This window comes from Asparagus officinalis, chromosome 2 (genome assembly GCF_001876935.1).
Source record: "Asparagus officinalis chromosome 2, Aspof.V1, whole genome shotgun sequence".
Lineage (NCBI taxonomy): Eukaryota > Viridiplantae > Streptophyta > Magnoliopsida > Asparagales > Asparagaceae > Asparagus > Asparagus officinalis.
Window position 1 is genome coordinate 26203652 of NC_033795.1, and position 17334 is coordinate 26220985.

General features: G+C 37.6%; 1 long non-coding RNA gene across 1 annotated transcript; it reads left to right on the forward strand.

Annotated features, from left to right (window-relative positions):
• LOC109829465 lies at positions 219-1593 on the forward strand. Its single transcript, XR_002244022.1, has 2 exons — positions 219-411; positions 1149-1593. It is a non-coding gene; the product is annotated as an uncharacterized LOC109829465 (long non-coding RNA).

A 17334-nucleotide genomic window follows, 5' to 3' on the forward strand; every position in this document is an offset into this window, starting at 1 on the left:
GCATATATATAGAGAGAGAGAGAGAGAGAGAGAGAGAGAGAGAGAGAGAGAAGTTTTTGGATGTGAAAATTTTTCGCACTGTTACTGTGCGAAAACGAATTCTGGCCATTGGATTTTCGTTGGCATAAATCACCGTCAGATATGCTCTTTCATCCCTAATTCCCAAGAGACATAAAAGAACACGTACCCTCACCCTCTCTCTCCCCAGAACCCAAACCCTCTCCCTCCCCAGATTCATATCCCTCTCTTCTCGTCGTCGAGCTCCTCCTCCGCCTTCATCCCTCCTCCGCCGTGATCTCGCCTTCAACCTCCTCCTCCTCCACGATCTCGCCATCGAGCTCCTCCTCCGCCTTTAGCGCTCCTCCACCGCGGTCTCGCCTTCAACCTCCTCCTCCTCCGCCCTCAACCCAGGTTGGACCTCTTTTAATTTTCCTCTTTTTTTAATGTTTTCGTACCTTCAATTCGAATCAGTTAATTAACTTCGTCCTTCAATTAATTTTTTAGTTAATTAAATTCGAATCGGGCTCCAGGTTGGACCTCTTTCAATTAATTTTAATGATGTCCTTCAATTAATTTTAATGATCCAATATAATCTTGCTAAGCAAAGCCGTGATCCAAAGCAAGCAACTTGATAACTTCACAGGAGCTGTGAGTTGGATGTTTGAAGTTTACTCCCTTATCTTTGTTGATTTTCATTATAATAACATATTTAGATATTAGTTTTTAAGGGGAAAACTAAGAATTTTTTTTCCGTAATGCTAGAGATGGAAGGGGAACTTTTTATTTTCTACAATTTCAATGATGGAAGACTAGAATAACTATCAGAGGATGATTATGATTGAAAGTCTAGTTCTAAATTGATCCAATCAGTTTCGGTTTTGAGTTGTTGTGTGTTTTTTTAAGATTCTTTTATGCCCTTAAAATTTGATCCATTTATATGCATCGAGGCTATTTAAAATCCATAAGTAAATAAAGGGCAAAACATTTTTTTTCTCACTGCTGCAAAATATTTGGTTTATGTACATTGGGTTGTTTGGCATAAAATATTGATGTGACGTTGTGGAAGGAAAAAATATTATGTTAGTGTTTTCTTTTTGCCAATTATAATTTTTCAATTTCTATGAATATGCAAACTTCTGTATCTGTAGCCGTGGATCCTGGAGTCATCTTCAAGCACTCGTCGTGGATTGATGTGCCATTGTGAAAGGAGGGTATACTCTCCACATCTGGAACTAAGACGATCACTGGTCGATTGTTTTTAGGATATGCTAATTGGAAAATGAGTAATTTTGGCTTCTTCAAATGGGTGACTGATAAAGAGGAGTTTGAAGGTTCAAAGGCAGGGCTTGTTCAGACGAATCAGTCGAGCGTGATGCCGCAAGTTTCAAGTGACGTGTCAATTGGAGAAGTGCGGGAAAAGAGAAAGATTGAGATTGATATTATGGATTTGTCGAAGACTGTTGTATTTGTTCTTTTATTTGGTATTTTTCTTGAATTTGTATTTGGTATTTTTATTGTATTTGTGCTAAGTAGGATGTACTAATGTATTATTGGATGAGTAAGAACAAATAGAATTTCAGCATCGTGTACATAGATTGAACAGACTTTTCCCATAAGCATTGGCGAAATGCATGTTTTTTATCTCCTTGCCAGCTTTTCTGCAGCGGAACAAATAGAATTACAGTGCCCAGCAATGTTTAATTACTTGTCTATGTGTCAACTGACCCATGTACCGTTGAAGAATTACTCATACAATCAGCATCAGTGCCTAGCGATGCAGTCTGTTCTAAGTTTCTAAAAAATTATCAGAGGAAACTAACTAAAAGTACATGGAAAATATAACCACCTGAAAAATTATACAAGATCGAAGACAAACAGAGGATGGCTGAATCGAAACAAACAGATCTATATAAATTCATAGAGGGTGTTCTTACAATACAAGTTAAATTTCTCAATTTCACATCCTATAGCTGAATCTGAGCAATAAATAGATGACAAATACTATTAGGATTAGTACACGGTAGATTTGACTTCAAGAACATCGTCCCAGTTTAATCTACAAGAGCCATTCAGCAAATCCATGCAGTGAAATCCGCAAACAGTCAAATAGACGCCATTTATTCCCATTCGATAGTATTTGGTGGTTTTGATGTAATATCTTGGCAAACTCGGTTTACACCACGAACGTTATTACATATTTTGCCAACCACATCAACGAGAAACTTGTGATCGAAATAATACCTGAAACACAAACGAACAAAAAATCAATAATGATTTGGGTAACATATCGAATTACCGGTTTTGGATACAGGACTAGGCAATAACTTTGATGAATGACAAAGGTGTCACTAGGTAAAAGATAAAATTTTTGGATACAGGATGTTATCAAAATTTAGTTTATAGGGGTTTATGCTCTGTGTGTGTGTATCTTTGCGAGCTCTTAGGGATAGCCCGATCACTAAAAAAGGGGAGGGGGATGAATAAGAAACTCCCGCTTGGGCTCTGAGTGCTTCCAAGAGTGAAACGCATCCAATCGCCAGGATCAATTTCACCAACTTCCAAATACTCTTTTACTGAGACGAGATTTGATCACTTTGTTGGATCAATCTTTCCTTACAAAAAAAACCCCACTGGTGTTTGACGATTCATGATCTTTCACCATAAAATCTCTCACTGATCAAATTAATTAATGGTGGGTCCACTAAAATTCTTTCTGGTTTAATCCCCTCAAACTCCCACTTGGACTCTGAGTGCTTCCAAGAGTGAAACGCATCCAATTGCCGGGATCAATTTTACCAACTTCCAAGCACTCTTTTGCTGAGATAATATTTGATCACTTTGTTGAATCATTCTTCCCTCACAAAAAAAAACCATTGGTGTTTGACGATTCACGATCTTCCACCATAAAATCTCTCACTGATAAAATTAATTAACGGTGGGTCCACTAAAATTCTTTCTGGTTTAATCCCCTCAAACTCATGTTGTGTCTGTGTACTCAACACTTTAATTGTTAGAGTCCAGATATAATACTTAGAATTTTAGTCTGCTAATATTTGACAATTGTCAAAACCCTTCGTGTTAAGTCCTTATCACTTGACACCAAGAACCCCTACTGAGTGATTTATACAAGTCAACACTCTCACTGTGATTTGTACTCTCATTCCCACTTGGTCAAACCTTCCTACAGTTAGGGCTATAACCAGAATCTCCTCTCGATTGCTTCCATGAATGAGAGGTCCACTTTCAAATCGAGCGATCAAACCTTCCTACAGTTAGGCCCACAACCCGAATCTCCTCACAATTCCTTCCATGAATGAGAGGTCCACTTTCAAATCGAGCGATCAAACCTAGCTACAGTTAGGATCATCTCAAACCTCTCACTTGGTCAGACCTTTCTATAGTTAGGGCCAAAATTAGAGCTCCCCTCTTGATAAATGAGAAATCCATCTTCAGATTGGGTAGTCAAACCTTCCAACAATTAGGATTATCTGAATTTTTTATTCTTGAAGTAGGGATCACACTTTGAGTTTGCTTTACAACTGGAGATAGAATATAAAATTCTTCCTCTCTAGTATCGGGTCCGTCTTTGCCCTAAGAGAAGACACTTCTTTCCAACACTATAATTCATGCCTTACACGGAAGGGGAATTTTATCTTGAAGCCTAAGTAGGGATAAGTCAACGCCTAACACGCGTTACCGGTTTAGACTTTTACCAAGTGAAAAAGATACCAGAATCCAAGTCTGGAGACTTTTATCCTAAATCCTAGAAAGAGATAAGTCAGCGCGTAACACGCGTTATCGGGTAGTCTATTCTCATGAGAAAGACGAAGTCTACGTATTTAATATCATAGTACTAAAAGAGTTAACTCTTTTAGAACAACGTTACATACTGAACAAACTTAAACAATCTGTATACTAGCCCAACTCAAATGGTAGTCAGTAAAGGCTCATCAAACCTGTTGATAGCTGATAATTTGTTAAAAATTTCTATAAATGCAATAGTCACTGACACACCAGCTTCGTTAGATGGTCCCGTGACTTGAACATCCGACAACCTCAGGATAAGATCCATACCTGCAGATGAATCAGCTTTAATAGTTGGTCCTGTAGCCTCGATACTTGGGACCTCCATGCTCTAATGCCTCGAGAGCTCAAACTATGTAGACTCTAATTAACGTAGGAGTATAAACTGTGTTATGCCAGTCAACGCGTGTTGACAAAAGTCAACGTCGGTCAACGCATTGCAATGATGGTCAACGTGTAGCCTTAGGTCAATAACAGTCAACGTGTGGTGATAAAAGTCAACACCAAAACACGGCCTAGATCAATTCTAGGTTAAAGGATAATCCCAGGGAGTTCAATCGCGATACAGACATGAATTCGTGGTGAAGATAATTAGTTCAACGTCGACTCAATGACATGAGCTAAAACCAAAAACCAACTCACCAGTTTTGATTCAAGATTTCGACAACGACAAGGCGATAAATACAGTACCGGAAGAATTTTAACTATTCGTCAAAATATTAAATAAACTAAAAACCGAAGAAGTCAAGAATTGAAGCCAACTACAGGTCCTTTTACACTGACTGAAGGTTGGGTCCATCACATCTAAAGTATTTTAGGCTCTTCTATAAAAGAAACGAGACTAAAATACTTTGGAGGGGGTATCTGTAGGTGTCAAAAACTTTCTATAGGTTACTACACGCAACTTGAGGCAGAGAGAAGACGATAAACGTTATTATCCAAGTCAAGGAGGATTATCTGAGATCAACAAATGCATGAAGCAAGTTGACCAGAAGTATAAGTCAATGAGACGATCAAATGATGATGAAGCAACTCGATTGGGAGTAACGTTTCGACTGTAAAGGATGAAGCGCCACTCATGTCTTACTCATCCCATGGGTGTCTCGCTAATAGAAGGTTGTCGATCATTTTACAAGCTTTCTAACACATCCTGGATAACTTTATTCTGAGGTTATCTGAGAGAGTTAGAGGCAAAACAGTGGAGAGACACTTGCACTGTCTCGGCCAAGGCCGAGACAGTTGGACTATCTTAGGCATTATAGAGCTGTTTTAAGCATAATTCACTTCAAATATAAAGAACCTCAAAAGACAAAAGCTGTAGAGCTCCTCGTCAGCTTTCCAACACATCTTGGATCAACTCATTCTGAGATCGTATGAGAGAGATGAACCCATAATGCCAAAGACAGTACAAACTACCTCGGAATTCCAAGATAGTGTTTATGTCTCGGAGAAGAATAAAGATTTTGGCAATGATTCGATTCGAATATAAAGAATCTCAAAAGACAAAAGATGTATATCTCTTTGTCATATTTCCAACACATCTTGAATCATTTTGTTTGGAAGTCATATGAGAGAGTTTGAGGTAAAACAACAGAGAGACACTTGCACTATCTCGGCCAAGGCCAAGACAGTTGGACTATCTTAAGCTCTATAGAGATGTTTTAACCATGATTATCTTCAAATATGAAGAATATCAAAAGAAATTTGTATTACTCCTCGTTATATTTCCAGCGCATCTTGGATCAACTTATTCCGAGATCGTATGAGAGAGATAAAGCCAAAATACCAAAGATAGTACAAACTACCTCAGAATTCCGAGACAATGTTTGTGTCTCATAGAAGAATGAAGATTTTGGTCATGATTCGATTTGAATATAAAGAATACTAAGACAAAAGTTGTAGATCTCTTCGTCGGCTTTCCAACGCATCTTGAATCATTTCGTTTGGAGGTCATATGAGAGAGTTAGAGGTAAAACAGCAAAGACGGTCTAACTGTCTCGGCCATGGCCAAGACACTCCAAGTGTCTCAGCCAAGGCCGAGACACTACGGTCTAACTGTCTCGGCCATGGCCAAGACACTCCAAGTGTCTCAGCCAAGGCCGAGACACTTCGGGTGTCTCCCAGCCTAAAAATGTTGTGTCGAAACTATTTTGCCCATTAACCATCTGGATTTTGTTCCAACTGATCTGAAGCTATCCTAAAATGTGGTAAAGTGGTTATAACTGAAGATAAGAGGAAATCGATCGTTCTTATCTAAAAATAGAGCTCCTGAAGCCTATAAATACTGCCCCAGGGCCTTCATTTGCACAGATCTGAAATTCTCGAGCCTTGGTGAAACCCTGCTGAATTATAGACTAAAGAGCTATGAATTTCAGAGAGGTGGGAGATATCTCAGTAAATTCTTCGGCATAAAGAAGGAGAGTTCGACAGATCTGTAGCCCAGTTCTTCCTTTGAGATCGCACCGTTGCTGTGATCTCGAGAAGAGTGGTTATCTCGCTGTTGTCGAGATAATTGCTTTGGTTTCTTGACTCCTTCGTGAGTTAACGAAATCTGCACTTTGATCTGATATGAGGCGGTCCACGGATAAAGCCCGGCATAGGCAAAAATCTCGTACAAACAGCGGTTGATAAACATCCATTGTGTTTGTTTTGACTAGAGTTGTAATTTTTTATTTTTATTGTGTAAGAGTCTTATAAAAAAGACTATCTTTTTGTTTTTATTGTGGCGACTTAAGTTGTAAAGAATACATCAATGAAGATATCAACTTTCACACCAAACATACTTGACGATGATGACATTGAAAGAAGCTCTGTGTTATAGACTGTTATTGTTGAATGCAGATACGTAATTGTTGTAAATATTATAAATGTAAATATTTAATTGTTTATGACATGTAAGTAAGTTTATGGGGAGTAGTCCATTAGTTGTTTAGGTTACAGATAATTTATGGGGAGTAGTCCATTAGTTGTTAAGGTTACGGATAAGTTGTTAAGATGTTAACTAAGCCTTAACCATAACAATTTATCCATAAGCATAACTATTTAAATGTAAGCAGAACAACTTAAACCATAATCATGACAACGAAACCATAACCTCAACAACAAAGTCATAACCATAATAACTAAGCTGTAACCATAACAACTAAGTAATGACCATAATGACTAAACAATAACCATAACAATTTAGCCATAACCTTAACAACCAATTCATAACCCTAACAATTAAGCCATAATCTTAATAACCAATTCATAACCTTAAAAACCAAGCTCTAACTTTAACAACCAATCTATAACCTTAACAACTCATAACCTTAACAACCAAAGCATAACCTTATCAACTAAGCTGTAATCTTAACAATGTTTCCTTAAGCTTAACAATAAAGCCATAATCTGAATGCACAATATTATAATAGATAATCCAAAAGGGTATCATCCAACATATTGTTAGATACTAATACAAAACATTACTAAGTAATACATATATTTAGCAACTAGATAGGCTCGTTGCAAGTTTGTCGATTGTAACCTTCCATGTGGCATCGGGAGCACTTAACAGGACGGTGTTCTGCGACCTGTTATTTATTTATCTAGTACATGGTCTTCTACGTCTTTTTTCAGTAAAGGGATGCTTTAACAGACGACCTTCTAGCTGTACAACTCGCTTCTCGTGATCTAGAATAGGAAAGAGGATCGGTTCATAAGTTGCTCTGAATGCTTCAACCATCATAAACCAATCACAATATTGATAAATGTTGTGTCCCATCCAGGTAATTACACACAAGCGTGATGATATCCTAAGACCTGCATAAACATGTCCAATTCTTCAAATCTATACGTCAAGTTTTTAGATTCAACCTCTAAAATATCTTCTCTCAAATGTTTAATATGCAAGCAGCTTCCATGATAAATATTATCACTCAACACTATCTCCACTTCTAGACATAAGTATCTAGACTATTTCGCTGTCATAAGTCTTCTTTCTTGCATGTGCTAAAGGAGTTCACAAGATACGGGCTGGAAAGGAGTTCACAAGGAATGTATCTTCCACGACGGACCCGCTCGCACCATGATCGTGAGGTACGACTACATATGCTCTGCCCAAAGCTGTGGACTGCTATGCTGAAGGATCTATGGTATACAGGACTATCTGTCCTTGAGGAATCTCCTATATGGCACGAACCTGTCCTGTTGGCCCCTCAATCTTTGGAACTACTAGCGGTGCATCTAATCTCAGCTGTTGTCCCTGGACTCAGCCCTGTATGCAGTTTTGTTGCTGTTGACTCTAATTCTTGCCCTGTTGGCCTCCTGTTGCCGCACTACGGCACTTTGTAGCTCTGTGTCCAAACTTGTGACAGTGAAAACAAGTGCCCTGAAACTTGCGCTACTGTTGTGCCCTGTGATCCTGTTAAGGTCCCTTCTTATGAGGACCTTGCTGTTGTGAACCCTTTCCTTATTGTTGAGCGTCCTTCCCCCATTCCGGAAAATGGTCTCTTTCTCTTTCCACTTTTATCCACCAGTTTGCTCATCGATTGCCCTTTTCAGCATTTCACCTTCCTTGCCCTTCTAGAATTAGCCGTCTTTGTCTCCTATGATATAGCAGCATTGGTAACCTCCCGCACTGAATGAAAACACTAAGACACTAAATAGCAGCGTGAGCTCGGACGAAGTCCCATCAGAAACATTTGTGCCCGACGCTCTCTAGTCTGCCACATGCCCGTAAACCTGAGCAATCCTATAAACTTTCTCTCATAATTTGCTACAGACATGTCTCCCTACTCTAACCGGGCTAGCTGTAACTCCTTCCCGATTTTTGCTGCTGCCGACAAATACCTCTCATCAAAGAAATAAATGAAGTCTTCCTAGCTAAGTGTCATCCTCTGCTCTGAAGTGAACTAAAGTAGATACCATTCTTTGGCGTCACTCTAGAGGCTGAAAGCTGCTAGCCTCTGCTTCTGTACGATGTCCACATTAAGCATATCCAAAATGTTACCCACATCTTCCTTCCACTTGTGCGCTGCAAGTGAATCTGATGTACCATGAAACTCCGGTGCTCTCATCTTCTGGTATCTTTCCACTAAACAAAGCTAAGTTTCTTTCTATGTGGCCCTATCAATAGCTAGTGGTAGTGGTGTAGTGGTTGGTGTATCTGCTGGTGGCGGCACTACTAGAGGTGATGCCACTGGAGGAACTTTGTTCGCCACTCAGCCTACCTAGCTCTCTAGGTACGGGGTCCTCTCCGTCCACACCTACGTCCAACCATTTATAATTTTGTAAGGAGAGCTTATAAGACACAGTAAGTGAGGCCTCAAGAAAATGTAACATAATATATAGAAAATAGGAAAAATGTATCATATATCATTTACGTAAATACTTTTCAATCAAATAAGATAGTTATCATAAAAAAAATTATAATTTTTGTATTATCTATATATCTTACTCACTCAATCTGGGATTCCTATCGGACTCTATACATGATTCCTAGAAAACTCTATCCTGGCTCTACGACTCGACACAGGAATGATCTTAAGGATGTTGAAACTAGAGCTCTTAACTATGACGCCCCTGATTTTACATAAGGCTGCATTCCAGGGTGAACCCAAGGATGTCAAACATGTCATGTACCAACACTGTGTAATAACACGTTTCACTATCACAGTAATATATCTCTAGTGGAATCAACGATAAACAAGTGTAGGTAGAAAGCAGATAGAATAAGAATAAAGTGCAATGAACATGATATAAAGAAGAGATATTTGATAATCATCATAATCATCTTCCCAACTGAATAAAATAAAATACTACTAAGGCACACAACATTCCAAAATGAAATACAACTCTAAATATCTGAAAGTAAATTATAACTACAGTGAAGCTCTAAATAACTACTAATAATAAATAATGATGGATGCTAAGCTAAAACTCCATCAACATGTGACTCTCCGTGTGCCTGACTCGCTGCATGTAAAATGGGGAAACATCGAGTATCAAAGCGCTAGCTATATCATCTCCACCGCCCCCAGGAGGAGGGGGTTAGGAGTATATATGAAAATACAAGTTAGTACAAATAGATATAAAATTATCTATCCTGGACAAAGCGAAAATTGATATTTAGAAATTCACAACAAGAGAATGGGTACGTCGAGCAAAATAATTCAAATAAGGAAACCCTCATGTATATACCTTGTATCTCAAATTATGGATCGCCAAATACAAACTCCAAATCTTATGAACAAAATAGTAAATAAAAGCAATACAACTCCAAACCTCAACCAATACAAGTTATGTCAATTCCTAACACTACCCTCTGGTAGTAGGCGCAGTCACAAGAAATAACATCTGATAAAATCATCTTACATAAAATATGCAATGTATGTCAACTTCAATATTATAGCCTACTCTTGGGTAACTAACATGGGAGCATGAATGAAATCTGTAAAATTCTCTATCTAAAACAACGATACTTTTCTAAGGTGATCACAATATCATGTGGCATCAACTACCTTAATCAATCGCTCTGTGGAAATAGGCATATCACCCTATTCCGGAAATTAATGATGCAAATGTAGAGTGTCGTCCAGCTCTAGTCTCATTGTGGGTAAAAACTAACACACTCTGAGTGTAGTCCAGTTGTGGTCTCATTACGGGAATACCGACTAACCCACTCGAGCATCCAACAATCATGAAATACAATATATATGTTATCCTCTAATATAATAACTCAAAACATGTATTGCATACCTCCAAATAGTCGTACGAACGCATCACCAAATGTCACTCCAACGGTCAAGCATGTATTTCGAAGTGCGGACCCAAACCTCATGTTTGTAATTAATTTATGTATCAAAGAAAAATATTGAGTTCATAAAGTTCCACTGCTCAGTCGATCGACAATAGCCCCTTCCGTCAACTAACAACGTACACAATCGTGCACTCCCGAACATCCCCATCAGTCGACTGATTATCTACATCAGTCGACCAACCGCTTAAATCGATCAACCGATAGTCAGCATCGGTCAACCGACCAGAACCAAAGTTCAAAACTATAATTGATTATTTTTGGTCTAAAAAGTTAAACACAAAAAAAATTCTTCAGGGAACTCATAACTAAGACTTATTTTAACATAATTAGGGTTTAACCTTCTACATGAAAACACCTATTTAGATATTTGATAGAAAAAGCTAACCATAACATGATTATATGTAGAAATCATCATGAAAACCGATAAATCTTGACAAATCCTCATGTTAAATATTTATTTCAGATCCTAAATCCAAATTAGAGAATTCATTTGTAACTTTATAAGACCAAAAGGTCAAACTTTGTATCATATAATTTGAAAGAAACAATCTTTATACTTAAACTAGATTCTAAGACCCAATAAAACCAAATAAAACTCAATAGAAACTAATTAAAAATGGTGATAGGATTAGAGGAGATGAAACTCGCCTCAAAACTTGTGATGAATTCCCAAACACGCGAGTGAACAGATCCTCCTTTGCTAAACGCTGACGATCTCGCCCTCCTCTCGGTATTTGCTTCACAAAGCTCTCAAAAATCACAAAAAATATGAACTAGGATTTTGAGGGGAGAATGAGGCTGCTAGGATTCAAAAATATGATGTAAAGGAGGATTTTCAGGTGTATGTGCTCATATATATATTAACAAACCTGAAACAAAACAAAACAAACCTAAAACCAACTCAACTCAGGAAATAGCCGGTCGGTCAACTGATGCTTACTATCAGTCGACTGGCAAGCTCGTATCAGTCGACTGATAGTAGCCATTAGTCGACCGAACCGAAGCTAAAATCAGCCTACAGGTTTTCATGTTTATGCATGTTTTAACTCGTTTTGTGCATGTTTAACACTTGTATACTCTCATATATATACTTAATTGACCTCACATCAATTGTTAACATAATCATTCATCCATAAATGATATTTATCATAATAAAAACTCAATTATCACTATAAATCACAAAAATTTTAAATTTACGGGGTTTTACACATTAAGATTACCCTCATTATTGTAACCTAAATAATAAAGATGTAACCTTAACAACCGATTTATAACCTTCACAACAAACTCATAAACATAATGACCAACACATAAACTTAACAACAAACATATAAACCTAACAACCAACTAATAGTCCTAACAACGAACTCGTAATCTTAATAACCAATCCATAAACTTAACAATTAACACATAACATTAACAACCAATCCATAACCATAACAACCAATCCATAACCTAAACAACGAACGCATAACCTTAACAACCAAAATATAAGGTTAGAAACCAATACATAACCTTAACAACTAAAATATAAAGTTAGCAACCAATACATAACCTTAATAACTAAAACATTAGGATAAAAGAATGTATCATCTTAGTGAATCGTAAGCCTCATCATCATCACGACAAGTTCTGTTGTGCTCTCTCTCTTTGCTTTGACACACTTTATAACAGTTAATCTTGATGCCATAATATGATAACAAGTCATTTTTGATATCAATTAGATGAAGATCTAGCCTAACCTTCAAAACAAATTATATTTGGCTTGTAATAAACTTTCTTAATGCCCGTGAGTTATCAACATTAGCTTCGTGTTAACTGCAAATGTAGGTAGAATAGAAAGTCTTTATAGACATATGAGGAATTTCTGAGTGGGGAAGCAAACAATATCCAAGGGCAATCCAACGTGTCCCTGAATTGGCAAGGGACCCTTATACGTCTTTGTTCATTATTGTAAAAATTATACTCGAATCTTTTCTCAATTGAGTAGTATTGAAGTGCTAATCTAACTTTAGCAGCACAATCAAATTTCTGACTAATTTCACGTATGGCTGTGTGCCACTCAGTTGGGATATTGGTTTGGTTATTAATCATATCTTCCATCATTATGATCGAGTTGCCAGTGGGATTGACATTAGGAATACGCTCATCATTACATGTTTGGGTGAGCGTAGCAGCTACGCATCGTGAATTTTTGTGGGATAGACCTATAAAAGTAAAAAAATATTAATACTTAATAACTAACCATAACCCTAGCAACCAGCTCATAAGGCTAACAAAAACTCATAAATATCTGCTAAGATTAACAACCAAATCATAACCTTAACAACCAACTCCTAACATTAACAATCAACACATAACCTTAACAATAAACTTGTAACCTTAACAACAAACTCATAACCTTAGTAACAAACTTATAACCTTAGCAACAAACTCATAACCTTAGCAACATACTCGTAAACCTAGCAGCGAACTCATAACCTTAGCAACCAGCTTAAAAGTATCTCAACAAGGTTTATAACCAACTCATAACCTTAACAACCAACTAATAATCTTGAAAACCAACTCATAAACTCTGCAACCTATGCATAAGGTTAACAACCAACTCATAACCTATCAACAAACTCATACGAAAATTAAAAGTGAAATGTTAACATATTTTATGGAAAAGTTTGGGTGTTCTAAGAAGTTGAGGATTTTCCAGCGGATGTAGCAAATAAGTTTATGTCTATAAACCCATTACGACGACAATACTCAAACATAAAACTCAAGTTGTCGTCATTATCATTTGAAAAACTGAACTTCTTTTCCCCTTTTGGATATGAATTTCAGTGAAAGTGATTACAATGATAGTTTAAGCCTTTGGGACACTTAATATTTCAAGCTAATGATTTCTATAGACTCGTTGATAACTACGATGCCACCATCACCCTCTTTGCTGCTTTTTGTGTTTGTAACCATGCAAAGAAGGGATCCATCTATCATTTTAAAGAAAAGTAGTTGAAGAATCAAAAGAGGATTTATTTAGGAGAATTAAGTGGCCAGAAGAGAGTAGTTGGGGAAGAAAAGAAAATGGTTAGAATTTGGAGGAAAATGAGGGTTTTCCCTCCAAAACCACTTTCTAATTACCATTTAATACCTGCAATACTACTGTTCACTCTCCAATAACCGGCTTAATTGAGTGGCCGGTAGCATGAGGGCATTTTGGGGAAAGTTTTTTATTTTTAAGCATTGGGTCACGTGGGGAAGGGTTTTGGGGGCTAAAAGAATATTGGAATGGTTTTGGGGGGCTTTAGGATCGTTGAAAAAGTCTTGGAGACAGAATACTTGTAATGGTTTTGGAGGCTAGAAGCAATTTTCCCTATTTGTTATTTCAACTAATTCAATAGACTTTCATAATAGAACGCATTGTCTCTCGGTAATATTATTCCCTCTTGCAAGAATGACATGATTAATAGAAGATGTAGAGCAAGAGGAACTAAGGATATCTTTATAGAATGAAATTAATTTTTAAGGATATCTTTATAGAATGAAATTAATTTTTCTTAAATAGCTTCCTGAGAGTTCAGCTTTACACATGCATTGTTATAAAGAGAGAGAATGGAATTTTACATCTTCTTTGCCTTATCAAGGCATGAAAGAGAGAAGAGTTTGTGTCACCAAATTTAATCCAATCAACCATGGACTTTTGATGCAGATAACATGCTTCATACTTGAGAATTGCTAAATTTCTTGATTTTTCTACATTTGAAGCTCTTTGAACAACAAATTATTTGGATCTAACTGTAATTTATTTTGTGGTGAGAGTAATTTCTTTCTGGCATTTCCTACTTTGGCCTCAATGCCTCCAAAATAAATCCTATTAAACTCTTTTAAAGCATGTTTTACCGCCTTGAGCTTTTGAGTGAGTTGATAAAACTTTGTACCCTTCGTCTGTTTTAACCAGCTTGAGCAGCAACAGATAAGAATAGCTCATGTTCACACTAAAAGGAAATAAAAACTTGAAAGGAGTATTGATATTTAAAGGACCATGAAAAGAAATAAGGAAAGTTTAGCGGTCAGATATAGCAGCGGCTAAGAAATCAGCTTCAACACTCGGATATGAACTCATCCAATCTATATTAATTAATACTCTATCCAGTTTGCTGTAAGTATGATGGTTACTCGATCTGTGTAAAGAAATCCCCCTTTTTAAGGCATGTCAGTCAAAATATGAGTAGTAAGAATATCTTGAAGCTCCACAACTCCTTTCCTAATGACATTACCACCGATCATTCTCTCAGAAAGGCTCTAGTATAAAGGACTTCTTTGACTGCCAACATTATAACCATTAATGAAAGTTGTATGGAATTTTTGTAGACCTTTCTTGTCCTCGATTAGGCAATTAATGAATGAACTGAGTAGACGCACTAATAGTATAAAGGGTAGTACTAGAATCATCTCATAAAAGAAGAATTCTGCTATGAGGATCCAAAATAAATTTATGTACAAAATTCCAATCTGAAGCACACTTCTTAACAGCTATCTCCACATTTGAAATATTTATTTTAGTCTAAACCAAACCCAAATTTGATAAATACTGACTTTATATTAAGTTATTAACCTCCTTTTATTTATTAGGATAGTTAAGACCCCTAATAGTTGTAGCAAGATAGAGGATTCATCTTAGGCTTAGAAGGCATTCTGATACTTCTTACCTTTCTTTGATGAGTGCAGTCAACCTCGTTTTAGGATTAGCCTGATTTTTCTTACTAGAGGATGACTGCATAGAAGACAAAGCAACAAAATGATCCAACCATCTATCATCATGAGCAAAGAGAGGATAAAAAACATTGGGTGTACTAACTCTGCTTTGAGGAGAGGGAGTTACTACTTTAGTCTTACATCTATCCGATACTTGTTTACATTTGGGAGGCACTCATTACAATTTTTGTGTATATTCTTTACCATCAGGGTATTTCAACGCAAAAAAAAAAAAAAAGTTAGCAATTTAAATTTTTCCTAAAACCTCAATAAAAATATGAGCAAAACCAATATTCTCTTTGCTAGCTGTCACTCCGTCTGTGCAAATAGGCTTGCCTATAGCACTGGCAATTCTACTAAGAGGGTTATAATTTCATGGATGAAGTTTGAGGTGAGGGAGTTTAGCCCAAATTGGGATAGCATAAACATTAAGATCCTCATGATTCAAATCAACGGACCAAGGAATCAAAATCATTAGCTTGCTATCAAACATCCAAGGGCCTCATTGCAGAATGGAAGTTTTCACTTTAATTGAATTAAATTTAACATGAAAATTCTTAATTACATAGCAAAGAGACCTCAATTTACACGGACCAACCCAATGATTTATCTTTAAAAACGATGATAGCTGAATAAGATACTTTAAAGCCAAACATATAGCCCACAAGTGTAGGACCCCCATCCCTAAGAACTAAATCCATTATTTGTGGGAGAGTGTTGGGCTGGCCTCTAGTAACAAGTGGGCTAGTGTAGGCTGTCTAAAAATCACAATAGATAGCTGATCCAAATAAGCTCCGACAATGGAGGTCACAATCAGACGACTTCCCGATCACTGCATCCGCAACTCCACAATCGCCACAAACACGACCTCACTTCTGAGATGATTGATCTTGATGGCTGCGACAACAGCATGAATAGTATTATTAGCAACTATCGGAGATGCTGATGAGCAGTGTAATGATTTTAGAAAGAAAAGGTTGGACTTAGGTGGTAAGTTGCTTGGTAGAGAGCTGTGGGCAAATATTCGTCTTCAAGACACTATGGATGTTGATTCCCGTCAAGCTCTCACAACGAAAGCTACAATCAAATAGCTTTCGCGCCGACAATCGAAACATACAATCAGATAGTTGTTTGGTAGAGAGCTGTGGGCAAATATTCATCTTCAAAACACTATGGATGTTGATTCCCGTCTAGCTCCTACAACGAAAGCTACCATCAAATAGCTTTCGGGTCGGTGAACGAAAGTTGCGAATGGAGAGCTTTTCACATAGATCGAGAGGAGTTACAATTCAATGACACTTCCGACAACGGATGAAAACTCTATTCAGCAGTCTTCACAATCTACAGTGAAAGTTACAATCTGACGACTTCCACACTCCACAACAGCTAAAGCCAGGATTACTGAACAACGGTCCTCGCAACGCTTCACAGAAGAAGCTACAAGTCAAAAAGCTCCTTCTGAAACGCGAATGTCATCCCCGCGTTACAAATATGGGAAGGCAGGCGACCCCCGCGTCTCCAAGGCACAAGCCAAACGTGAGCGACCCTCGCGTTCATAGGGGTTCAACCAACACTGACCCCTGCGTTTCCAAGCAGGCAACAAGCTAAACGCGAGTGACCCTCGCTTTCAATGGTGTTCAGCTAACACCCAACCTCGCGTCTCAATCCTAAGAAGCGAAGTTGGGTTCTGAATACCAGATTGGGCGTTGGACTTGTTCAAACATAAGTCGAACGGTTCCAAAACCGTTTATCCCACGTTCTGAGAGGATTTTCACCCACGTAGGAGCGGATATAGGGGTCAGTTACAACCCCTTATCCCCCTATAAAAGCTCAACGAACCCAACAGAGCAGAAGGTTGGATTTTTGGCATCTGAACCACAGGGGTCGGATAGGATTTTCTCTGGGCTCAGATCAGAGGCTATTGGCTAGCTCGTTGAAAACCACTCTGGCTTGGAAATTCAGCAGCAACGAAATCCTTGGAGATAGGA